The 13247-nt window shown below is 30.7% G+C and overlaps 1 pseudogene; it reads left to right on the plus strand.

Annotated features, from left to right (window-relative positions):
• Positions 1-4882: 4882 nt before the first annotated feature.
• On the plus strand, positions 4883-8465 carry LOC106799443 (40S ribosomal protein S3a-like; annotated as a pseudogene).
• The last annotated feature ends 4782 nt before the right edge of the window (positions 8466-13247 follow it).

Here is a 13247-nt window from a genome sequence, read left to right on the forward strand (position 1 = left end):
TTAGGTGCCTTTTTTTGTTTCCTTTATGAACCTATTTGGTGCTTTTTTGGGATTAAGGGTTTCTATTATGGATTGTTGGGTGTTGCTCTATGATGTTGGGTGTTGCTATTGTTGTTCATTATTTTCCAAATTTAGAATGCTATATCATTGTGTTTTTTTAAGATTTTTGTTTGTTGCTTCTAGGATGTTCGGCAAAATGTCTCAATCTAAGATTGTATCTTCTGGTAGTGTTAGTGGGGGCATGATATTTGTGAAACACCAAAAAATGTATTGTGTGTGGATCACAAATGGAAATATATTGTGAGGGAACCGTAGTCAATCCATATCGCAGAACATATTTTGGGGTTTCTAATTTGGGGGTTTTTAATTTGGGGATTTTAAAACATGTGAGGGGGTAGTGAAATGAGAGGTTTTAGAATTATAAAGGATAATTTCGATCTTTCGTAAACACACTAACAGCGTTAATTAACAGATTCGGTTAGGAGATACAAAAGAAATGCATTTTAAGGGAGGGGATGTGTTTTTATTAATTAATCTCTTTATTTGAGCCTATGATACTATGTATGCTGAATTATGGCACACATTGTGCTAATATTCAGCTTTCTTATGTTGTTTCAGTTTTAATAAAACTTTGCTCATCAAAAAAGAAAAAAAAAACTCAACAACTGTTGTATTTTCAAGCATGCATACAAGATAATGTGAATTTGCTCATTTTATTGGTTTTATGAAAAGGTGAGTGTGAACAATATTGTGTACAGAAGGGTGAAGATGATATCAAAGTAGTAAATGATAGATTTATTGCGTGTACATTCATGTTAAAAAGTTATATATACTTTTTGTGTTTTTGTTGTTTCCATAATTACTCTCTCTCTCTCTCTTTAATAATCAATGTTTTGTTCAATGCATCTTAATTAGGGTTCAAGCAATTCTTCCTTGTCTCTTTAATGTTTTCGTAAAGTATTTACCTTCTTCAGAATCTGCATCTTCATATGTAACATTTCATATGCTTTGACACATTTAATGATCTTGCTAATTGTTGACTGACCAATTGCAGCTCTGGTTGCGTGTATGAACTTTTGTTTGAAGTTTGATGATTTTAGCATGAAATTGTTCTTTGTGCATCTTTTGATCTTCTTCCGACTTCGTAACATATTCATGAACTTTCTATTGTTGCATAGCAGCAAGAGAGTTATTTTTCATTGCATTCTTCTTGATTTCTTTTGCTAACTTTTATATTTCATTTTCATTATGTGTTTCACGCTTTTCCAATCCAATTTCCATAACTAGAGCTTGTTCTCTGTTATTCTCGTTGCAATTTAAACTTTTCGCATAAACAAAAATCCTTTTCAAGTTATCCATATGCCACTAGACTTAAAATGTATAAATATATTAGTTTATTTTTTCCAATCATAGCAAGGTTAATTTAGTGCATATTCTTATGGCATCTCATTTCCATGTATTTTAAGTGCTTTTTTTTTTTTGCTTGAATAATGTTAATCAAATTGGAGACAAGTTTATCTTGCCTTTGAGATTCTTCTTCAATAAGCTCGTGTCTGGTTTTATCGTCTATATTTCATAAATGTTCTTCATATTGTTCATTTTGTAGTAAAAAACCTAGGTAATGCAAGCGTAAATACCAAACTTTTGCCAAGAATTCACAAAAAAAAAAAAAAAAAAAAACTTTTTTTTCCTTCTGATGATGTAATTTATGTATGACCAACCTTAAATAATGTTTTTCCATTATTAAGAACAAAGAATTAATACATTTAGATATTTGAAGGAAATCAAAATTAAATAATGCCTTAGGATAATAAAGAGCAAGCTCTACGAGCTTATTGGGGGCCACAACATTCTTCACATTTTCCATTATTGCCATTGTGGAGTCCGCCATAAACAATATAGTCAAAGATCCATCCATTGAATTGTTGTGCTAGTAGTGACCCTTGCTCAACTCACCTCCATTTTTCACTGTAACTGTCTTATCAATGTCATCACCCATAAACTCAAAAATATCAAAGAGGTCATAGTTCATCGACAAGCTTTAGAAGTGCTAGATAGAGGGTACTCCTACTAGCATCGACCGCCTATATACCAAACTCATCCAAATTGAGGTCAAAAGTTTCAAAGGGTAATAGGTTGTCAAACTTTGCAACAAAGTAGAAAGACGTGGTGATAGGACCCATTCTTTAAAATTAACACTAAATCCATAGTTGTTGGTGGGTTTTCAATGAACTTTAGGTTAGTTGACAAATTGAAAGTTCATCAAGATTTAGTTTTCGTGGACTTAACATTGATTTTAGTTTTTCAATGGATCCAAAGTTCATTGAAAACTCATTGAGAATAATGGACATAAAGCAAATATTAGATAATGGGTCCTACCACTAATGTTCTCACTCATACACCTCTTTCTACTTTGTTGCAAAGTTTGACAACCTTCTATCCTTTGACATTTTTGACCTCAATCCAAATGAGTCTGGTAGGCGACCGAGGCTAGTAGGAGTGTCCTTTGTTGGGCACTTTCGAGGCTTGTCGATGGACTACAGCTTTTTTGATACTCTTAAGTTTATCGATGATGATGTAGATAAAAGAGTCACTTTGAAAAGCAGAGCGAGGGACACCAAGTAGCACAACAATTTGAGGAATGGGTTCCACAACCAAAATAAGGAACACAATATTTACCTAAAACAAGAACCCAAATCAGATTTCATAGAAGTAGAGAACTTGAGCTTATGTAAAACCATCAAGAGAAAGGAGAGAAGTGTAAAAAACAAGGTTTACCAAGTAACAAGTAAGCCTTCTAACTCAAGAGGAGCAGAAAATAACTTTGCCTTAGAAGATCCACAACTTCAATCACTAGAGGGGAATATCAATGGAGATGATACGTGTGCTTTGCAAGAGACGGAAAAACTAGTCTTTTAGGTTATGGTGGCTGCTACAACAAAGAAAGTAATTGCTTGCCACTAATTAAATACCATCACACATAACTAAACCCTAAAGACCCGATGGGCCTTCTCAAATCCTTCCCAAGGCCGAAAACAGCTCAAGCCCATCAACACATCCTATAACTAATTAAACATAAGATTTTCATTTTAATTATGTTTTTCACAAATACAAAATCAATTTAATTGCTCTTGTAGTTTAATTAAAATTACTTAATTATGTATTTAACAAAACCAACGATGCCCCAGTCAATATATATGATGGAGCATGAGACAAGGATTAAGATAAGTAAAGTACATGATCTTGATTCAAATTGTTCAACTTGGACTATTTGATCAAATAAATTACTCTCTATTTGGTCGGACTCTAAAATGATCAAATTTTGTATCGTTTTCCTTTTTTTTCAACACAATAACAGAGTTCACTTTAGATTAAAAAAACAAAAAAAAAACTGAAAATTACAAAGTTAAAAAACTTAGCAATAAATAAATCTCGCGTATGTGTCATAAAAAGACAAACATAGGGGAATAAAATTCACCATCAAATCACTTTGAATGGTTTGTACTCATTCATGAAATATCGAATCTCAATCAAATCAAAGAAGTACCAAGTAATTTTTGAAAAATAGTTATATCTAAATTATTTGATATTTCATTGACTGGTTAAGACAAATCTTCACTCATTATTTGAAGCATCAGGGAAAAATAAACAGAATAAAACAACTAAAGCCAAACATATGTAAGAAGGAGGGAACGGTACAATTCCTCCCGGCCACATTCAATGTCGTATTACAATTCGTTTTGAGCTATGCACAAATATATATATATATATATATATATATATATATATATATATATATATATATATATATATATATATATATATATATATATATATATATATATATATATATATATATATATATATATATATATATATCCTCAATCTAGCAAATTAAGATATGTATTTATTCATTAAATAATATTATTTATTATATTTATTAAATACAATATATAATTAATATTACAATGCTTAAACACTTTATTAATGTAGTATTTATAATTATATAAATATTAAATAATATTTTTTATTATGTTTATTAAATATAATATATAATTGATATCACACATACACACTTTATTAATGTAGCACTTATATAAACATTAAATAATATCATTTATTACATTAATTAATTATAATATATAATTAATGTTATAAAATTAATTAATATCATATACATATGTATTTAATGTATGCATTTAACACACATGTAAAGATTACTTTGTTCTAAAATAAGTGTGCATTTGAAAAAAAAAATTAATTGTCTCAGAATAAGTGTTATAGTAAGGTTAGTTTTGTGAAACTTTATTGCATAGCTTGCATAACTTTTATAAATTTGTGTAAAACAACTTAGGAAAACACTAATTTGGAAATAAAGGAAGTATTATCATTTATATTAAATTTAACATAAATTAATATTACACAGTATATGTACGTATTTAATGTATTAAATAATATTAATGTATGTATTTAAATAATATTTAATGTTGGATCGGTGTCTATCCAAATATTTCTTGTATAAGTATAAAATATATTTTTAATCTCTCAATTATTTAAGATTTTTATTTTCAATCCCTCAACTGAAATATGATTAGACTTACTGAATACACTATTTTTGTTTTTATCATTGCCATCAAGTTTTCCTGTTAAATGTTAGTGTGACAATTGAATTGTAGCAGTTTTTATTTTTGACAATTAAAATTTGCCAAAAAATTTGCTAATAATATGATTTTTAATAATTCAAAAATCAATTTTTTTGTTCGAGAAACTGGGATTAAATAACATTTCAAAAACAAAAGCCATCCTTATATTCTCATATTACCAATCAAACATTTAAAAACCACATCTACGTTAAAGTGCAAGTTGCCCCATCTTGGTATTCTCGTACCAATCAAACATTTTAAAAAACCCATCTTCTTCAAAGCCACTTCAGCCATGGAACCCACAAAAGATAATTTATAACTGAATATTGAAAATACAAATTAGGTATCAAAGGGCGACAAAAAATTCATCAATTGCTCTAACCCTTTCTCTATCTCTTGGAATTACTCACGCAAAATCTCTACCTAAGAAGCTTCCTTCTGGATGGAGACCTTGCGATCGTGCGTGCTTGCAGTGGAGCTTGTCGGCGTCGAGTTCCTCATCTTCGTTCCTCTTTAAATGTTGATTGTGTCGTTGAGGAAGGGGGATTGTGCAAAACGGTGCAATGGGCGAGCAAAGGTGTTTCAAGAATCGGCTTCCAAAGGAGGCGGTGGACGTGCATCATGCCTGTCTTAAATGTGTTAAAGTTTTCATGAAGCTACCTCCATGAAGATCTTCAAGTTTTTTTTTTTGTTCTTTTATCTATTTTATTGTTTAGATTGCTGCTACTGACTTTTAGTTTACGAGGATGATGGATGAGAAGGAAATACTTTTTGTGTTGAAATGCTAAGATGGGACTAGGTCCAAATAATTAGGTTTTAAGAGATGATGGATGTGTGTGCTATTGCTTACAATGGTTTTTTGTTCTTGTTGTTGATTGTTGTTTAGCTTTAGTCACCAGAAAGATGGATGCATGGCAAAAATATCCTGTGTTAAAATATTAAGATTTAGATGTATGAAGCTATTGCTTACTAATGTTCTTTGTTAATTTTGGATTTTGGATCTTGGTTTTTGTTCTGGTTCATCGTCTTACTGTTGATTCTTGTGTTGGGTCTCACTACTAAAAAAAGATATTTTACGACACTAAATCAAGGACGATTTTATAAAACCTTACTTGTAAAAAATACTACAAGCTTTCAAAGACAATCCTCTAAAAATTGTCTTTAAATGCTTGCTTTCAAAAAGAGTTATCTCTAAAAACTGTCTTTGAAATTTGAATGCCTTTAAATATTTTGGTTCTCGCTTAATTACTTTTCCTGCTCATTTCTTTTTTGCTAATCTAGTTTCTCTCATCTCCTCACCCTTACTCTCTGTGTTGTCACTCTTGTCTGCCGCCGATGTTGAACCCATTGTCATCGTCAAAATCACCATTGTCGAACGTTCTTGCTCTGGCTCTGATCCCATCCCTGAAAGGGGAGTTCCAGTGGATGTTCGAATTCCGCCTCAAGGCCTTCGACAAATTCCAGTCCATGAAGGAACCCACGTGGTTCGACAACACTTACCCCCCCCCCCCTTTCCATCGAGTTCCAGAACATCTGCTACTACTCTAAGTCGAAGAATAAGCCCTTACTCCAATCCCTCGACGACGCCAACCTAAAGCTTCCCCGCTACTTCGACAAGCTTAGCATCCCTCTCAATGAGCAAAAGAGCCTCGCCAATGTCATCATCGATGTAGTCCTCAACAGTGTCTTCATCGCCACAACGCACTGCAAAACCCTAGAAAAAGTTGACATCATTTTCTGCTCCATCTTCGAGGCCATTAAGAATTTGTTGAAGGAGCAAAATGAGGAAAGTGGACTTGTCAAAAGAAGCATTGCTTCAAGGTTTGATTCATTAGCTCAATGCATTCCTCAGTTATTGTTTGTGTTTGTGTTTATGTTTTGGTTTTGATTTAACCATAAAGAAGGGTGGCAAGAAGAAGGCGTTAGTATCTTCTGTTTCTATTCCCTTTTATTCTGTTTCATTTGTGTTTTTGCGTAAACATTCAAAATTCAATGATTTGTTTGGTTTTTGTATGAATGTGCGAAGTTGATCCCTTTGCCAAGAAGGATTTGTATGACATTAAGGCCCCTTCTCTTTTTCAAGTGAAAAATGTTGGCAAAACCTTTATCTCTCATACCCAGGGTACCAAGGTATTGTTTTTCAAATATTCAACAAAGAATTGGAATTTTTCCTTTTTTATTGTAAATTTGTTGGTTTTGTGTTGTGGGTCAATTGTATGGGTCTTCAAAATCAGAAATTTGTTTTCATATAGCTTCGACTTATGTTTTGATTTTTGAGTTGAATCTATTATAAATGCTTGCTTTCATTTTGCTACAGGACTTTGTTTCTATTATGTTTTGGTGAGTTTCATGGAATGGCTGATTTTTTTGGTTTTTGATGTACTAAGTGAACTTAGAGAAGCTAAACAGAATGATAGCTCCCTCTTTGAGGTTTGTTGTTCTCATCAGATCTCTATGTAATATGGGAAAAATAATATTTGTTTTGAAGTGTGTGCTTATTGCATTTTGTTTCTATGGGAGAACGAGGGTTTATGAATCTTTCAAGTTGCCTATTTTTATGGGTTTTATGGTATGTGATTTGGTGATATGAACTTTGTATGCTTATTTAGACTATGGTTGTTTGAAATGACTTATTGCTTATGAAGGACTCAAACATAGAGTGTTTGAGGTCTCCTTGGTTGATCTTCAAGGAGATGAGGATCATGCATTCAAGAAGATTAGGTTGAGAGCTGAAGATGTGCAAGGGAAAAATGTTCTGACAAATTTATGGGTATGATGGGTCATGCATGAAGCTTCTTTTGATTGTAATATTGTATTGCATTATACTCATCAATTTTGAATTTTTGTTTTATTCTTTGAATTTTTAGGAAATGGATTTCAAAACTAACAAGCTGAGATCATTGGTGCAAAAATGAAAAACTCTAATTGAAGCCCGTGTGGATGTGAAGACAACTGATAACTACACATTGAGGATGTTTTGCATTGGAGTTACCAAGAGAATAACTAACCAAGTGAAGAGAACCTACTATGCACAATCAAGCCAGATTAGACAGGTATGTGCACTAATGTTTGGTAGTTAGATGCTACTTCTGTTTACTAACAATCTCGTTAATTTTCCATTCAGAAACTTATGGTACAAAGTCAACATGGTATCCTTAACACATGCTTCTAGTTGCACTTCTCCAAATGAAGTGCATATATATATATATATATATATATATATATATATAATAGCCAAAAGAAATTAGTGGCTTTTAACTTTAAAGTATGTTGTGTTTTTTATATAATATTGCATATTAGTAATTATAATTACACCTTTATCATTTCAGATTTATAGGAAGATGAGGGAGATCATGACCAACCAGACAACATCCTATGATTTGAAGGAGTTGGTCCGCAAGTTTATTCTTCAGATCATTAGAAAAGAGATTGAGAAGGCAACATCTAGTATTTACCCTCAGCAGAATGTGTTTGATTGTAAAGTCAAGATCCTGAAACACTGCTAAATATCACACTTTTTACATCGGTCAAAAACGATATTCAACATCGGTGGTCAACCGTTTTTAAATATGATGTCGTTGAAAGTTAAAAATTTCAACATCAATCCTCAATTGACCATTGTAGAAAAATAATGTTTTCTACATCGGTGTTGTCCTGCCCACCGATGTAGAAATTAGACCTTCTACATCGTTGTTGATATCATAACCGTTGTTGAAATTAGACCTTCTACATCAGTACTATCCTGACCACCGATGTAAAAATTAGACCTTCTACATCGGTGTTGTAGTCATAAACGATGTAAAAAAGGTGTGTTTTAACATCGTGCTTATGTCACAATCAATGTTAAATGTTAAATAACCTACAATTAAAATGTAGGTCGATTAATAATCAAAATTTATATTTTCAATATTATCAATATTGATAATAATAAAAAAATATTATTATGTAATATTAAAATTAGTATTTATAATTACAATATTATCAATATTGCTAATATATAATCAATAAATATTATTATCTAATATTAAAATCAGTATTTATAATTACTGATTATGATATCCTATTATAAGAAACCAAGATAAAAGAATATAAATTTCATATGAAACCTTGAATGAAGTCTCGGTCTTCACATGGCAATGTCTCACATTTTGGATATGCGTTCAAAACTGCATCCTCATTATATGCTCCTGGAAAGCTCTGTATCAAGTAATTCACTAGTTAGGAGAGACAATGATGCTATGTGAAACCATAGTAAGAATACAAAGATCTCTGACGGGAAATATAACATTATAGGTTCAATAAGTTTCTGTTAGTGAAACTACAATAAGAATACAAAGAACTTTGTATTTCCAGCCTTGCAGTTTCTGTTAGTCATAATTCATAAAAAAATAAGCTTTAATCAAATAGAATCATGCATATGTTTTACTCATGGAAGCTGGACATTAGAAACTCAAAGATGTTAATTTTTAAAATAGAAAATAAGAAGAAAAAAAAAAGAATTAGAGAGAAAGAGATGAACAAAACATAATACAAAGGCAAAAGGAGAACTGGAGAAGTCATGTGATATGAGTATATGCCATATGCATTCCGCATCTAGTCATATAGGAATGAATGTAAAAGGTTTGTGGTGAGAAAACAAAAAACAGTGAAAGAGATGGGAAAATGAAAATAAAAACTTGCTTGGATATTTATTTTAGAAATATTAAGTTAAGTGGGCTTATGGACTTACGGTTAGCCTGGGCTTACAATGTCATCAATCATTAGTATATTAACAATGTATATGAATTTAAGATAAAAAGGTCTGCATGCAGTGAAGTGAAAAAAGGGCTTGAAGTACTATCCAGCTAACAAACTATGCCATGCAAATTTGAAATTTCCACAAACTATACAAGAGATATTAGAACTAAACGTAAGATCCAGTGGTAGTATACCAATTAAAAAGAATCATTTTCTATAAAACAGAGTATTTATAATACTCCCATGGCTTAATGTATAAGAAAGTTGCAATGATGAAACCTGCAAAAGATGTATCATGAAGAAAATATATATAATTTTTCTACTCAATTAATATTTACACCAAAAGTCACCTCTTCCAAAAATTCCGGTTGTTCCTCATATATTTGCCTCAGCTCATCCAACTACACAATAACAAAATTATCCAAAGTCCAAAAATTAAAAAATCCCGATCAATATTAAAAGGAGAAATTCAATTAAAACTAGATAAAACATTGAAATAATTTTGTAATTAAGTATTTTTAATTAATGTTGGCTCTAATCAGATATTGTATTTTGATATCCCACTTAATAAAAGTTTGTGTTAAAAACTAGCATAAGATATAAAAACTAGCATAAGATAAATTTTCATATGATATATATATATATATATATATATATATATATATAATCTGCAGAGTACTTCAGGTAACTGACAAGTAAGTCACGAGCTTAAACCCTTGCTCGCAAGTCACGAACTTTAACTCAATCTTATTTAATATTTTTATTCTAAAAATATCTTTAAGTTTTTTATATGTAGAAATTAAATTTAAATATCAAGAAATTTATAACAATTTACTTAGAGGGAGACCCCCTCAGTCCAAGTATCAACATCATTTACAATAAATATGGTTAAAAATAATTTAGAAAATACAGTTATTTTTATATGAAATAAAGAAAATTAAATGAACATAACTTAAAACCTTAATCAGCATAAAGTTAGGTATTTTAGTTATATTAGAGTGAGAAGTATAAAATATGTGAACATTATGATCTAGCCGGATTTGAGTTTAATTTAACAAAACTTTTGGCACAATGGCTGAAGCTCACGAATATTCATAATCTGTAGATATAAGTATGCATAAGTATAATATTTAAAGGGGGTCTCTATATTTTTTTAAATTGAAAATAAAAATGATAGAAAGAGAGAGAAGGAAGGTTAAATAAAATATGATTAAGCAGATAAGCCGAAAGGGTGGAAAGCAGGCTGGTCGAAATCTATTACAAGCTGTGGTTTTCTAATTAGCTTGGACAAATCGTTGGCCCGTTTATTTTTTTTATATAAATTTATGTTTTTTTTAAAACACACATATTAATTGATACGAATTATTTTTTATGACTAATCTTTACTTAAAAAAATATAACTAACCACTTTTAGGTGGAGTTACTATTAGAAAATCATGAATTAATCACTAACAAAATTGGTTGTTAAACAAGAAAAATCGATCGCTGGTTTGTACAAATGACAATTTATGTCACCAATGACTAAATTGATTGTTGTTTGTCACCAATAATTTCCGATAGCTATTTTCGGTAGATAATTCCCACTTTCTTAGTAGTGAGTTTCTCGTCCCAACTATAATTTTCTCAGCTATAAGATTTGAATATGAGCTCCAACTAAAGTTACTTATTTTTACTCTCGCCAGCATAATATAATTTCCTGTCTATATATCATTTTGAATATTTTAGCTTGTCTCCCATTTTGCCATTTTAAAAATTAAGAAGTTAATCGTCTCATTAACAATACTCTTATTTATTATGTCCTTCGTTTGTTTCATTGTATATGACATATAAGATTTTGACACAGATAAAAAATGTAATTAATAGTTTAACTTTGATAAAAATATATTGTGTAACTCTAATGTATTTCTTATCTCTCTAATTATATAATTAGTTTTTTTTTTCATTTACTACACTGTAACAACTATTTACTCCGAATAAGAGTATTTCATGAAAAAAAAATCAATGTTTGACAACTAATTTAAAACTTTTTTTTTCTAAAACGTCATATAAAGTAAAATGAAAGAAATATATATTACTTAAAAACTTAAATGATTTATATGTGCATTATAACTTTTTAATAAATATACTTTTTATCAGGAAAAAAATAATATTTTTCACAATAATTTATATGATTAATAAATTTCTTAAAATATGCATTTCCTTAAAAATAAATGACATATGACAGATTACACATAATTTGCTTCATCCTTCTATGATTCTACCTCTGGCAAAATTGTTCTTTTGTCTCCCATATATGGCTCCCAACTTCAATTAATTAATGCCTACACCAGTCAAAAACAATATACTGGAACATTTTGCTTGTTCTTTTGCCTTTGTTCTTTACTTCTTGGCAGTCCCATTATTATATTTTTTTCTGCACATTTCTATATTATTTATAAGCCGCACTACATTTCATAGTACCGCTCACGTGATCTGAAAGGATGGACTTATATTTTGGTAATAACCGCATGTTTAGAGAAGGAGCACATGCACACACCTTTCATATGGATCAAGGGGTCTTCCATAGAACCATCAAGGGTCATTTTCCAAGAATAAGGAGTTTTATATGATATAGTCATTACCAATAAACTCAAAGGTAAAGCTCGGATCTCATGTATACAAAAAACAATGGATTTGTTTGTGATCTTCCCCATTTTTAGAAATTAAAAACAGGAAAGAATTTTGACCGCAAAAATTGTAACATTTGTATTCTAAAAAAGGTGAAAGATTTCGAACTTAATTATATTAATGCGAATTAAAGTTGAGAATATATAATTAAGCATAAATTACAATATACTAAAATAATTCCTGACATTTCGTTTAATTTTAAATTAATTAGTAAATACAGGTCATTAACCCAATTACTTAATGATTCGGTACGAACTTCCATTTTTCTTAAAGCATATCCAATAGTTTTGATATAAATAACCTAATATATATCATAGCTAACTCATTTAATTTTTTTTTTTTCTGATGAGTATTTTGATTGACAAGTTGTTTAACTTACAAATATTATATTTCTCTCTTATATTTAATATAAAATTAAGTACATATAACTCATGGGTAATAGTTGCTTACATATGAAACTCTATCCAATTTTAAGTAATTCAAAATTATGTGTGTCATATCAAAATAATATTTTTTTTAAGCAACACCTGTTATAGATGCTATGTTAGGGAGATTTGAGGGGTACACCTGTAGACCACGAGTCACCTCATAAGGAGACCTGACACCGCACTCTAACCCAAAACTTTAAGGCTCAGGTGTTCTTGGTATTGTCTTGATCATTCTGATCCCATGTTCTGAACAGAAGTCTTTAAACTCCTGACTATCATACTCCCCGCCATTGTTAGATTTCAGACTTTTAACCTTTAGACCTGTCTGATTTTCAACTTCTGTTTTCCATCTTTTAAACATAGAAAACACATCAGATTTATTTTTAAGAAAATAAACTCATACCTTTCTGGTAGAGTCGTCGATAAAGGTGACATAATAGCGTGAGTTTCCAACAGATTTCACTGGGGCTAGCCCCCAAACATCCGTGTGCACCAATTCTAGCTTTTCAACTTTAAGAGTCTTCCCTACCCTTGAGAAGTTGACCTTTTTCTGTTTTCCAAGGATACAATGTTCACAAACACCAACATCAACATGCTTGAGGCTTGATTGCTTACCCTTTGCCACCATAAGCTTCATTCCTTTTTCACTCATGTGTCCAAGTCTTTGATGCCACATGGTTGAATTATTGACAGGCTCAGTAACTGCTACCATATCCTCATCTGCAATCATGTAAAGAGATCCTCGCTTCTTTCCACGAGCCACAATGAGATT

Source organism: Glycine max, chromosome 7 (genome assembly GCF_000004515.6).
Source record: "Glycine max cultivar Williams 82 chromosome 7, Glycine_max_v4.0, whole genome shotgun sequence".
Lineage (NCBI taxonomy): Eukaryota > Viridiplantae > Streptophyta > Magnoliopsida > Fabales > Fabaceae > Glycine > Glycine max.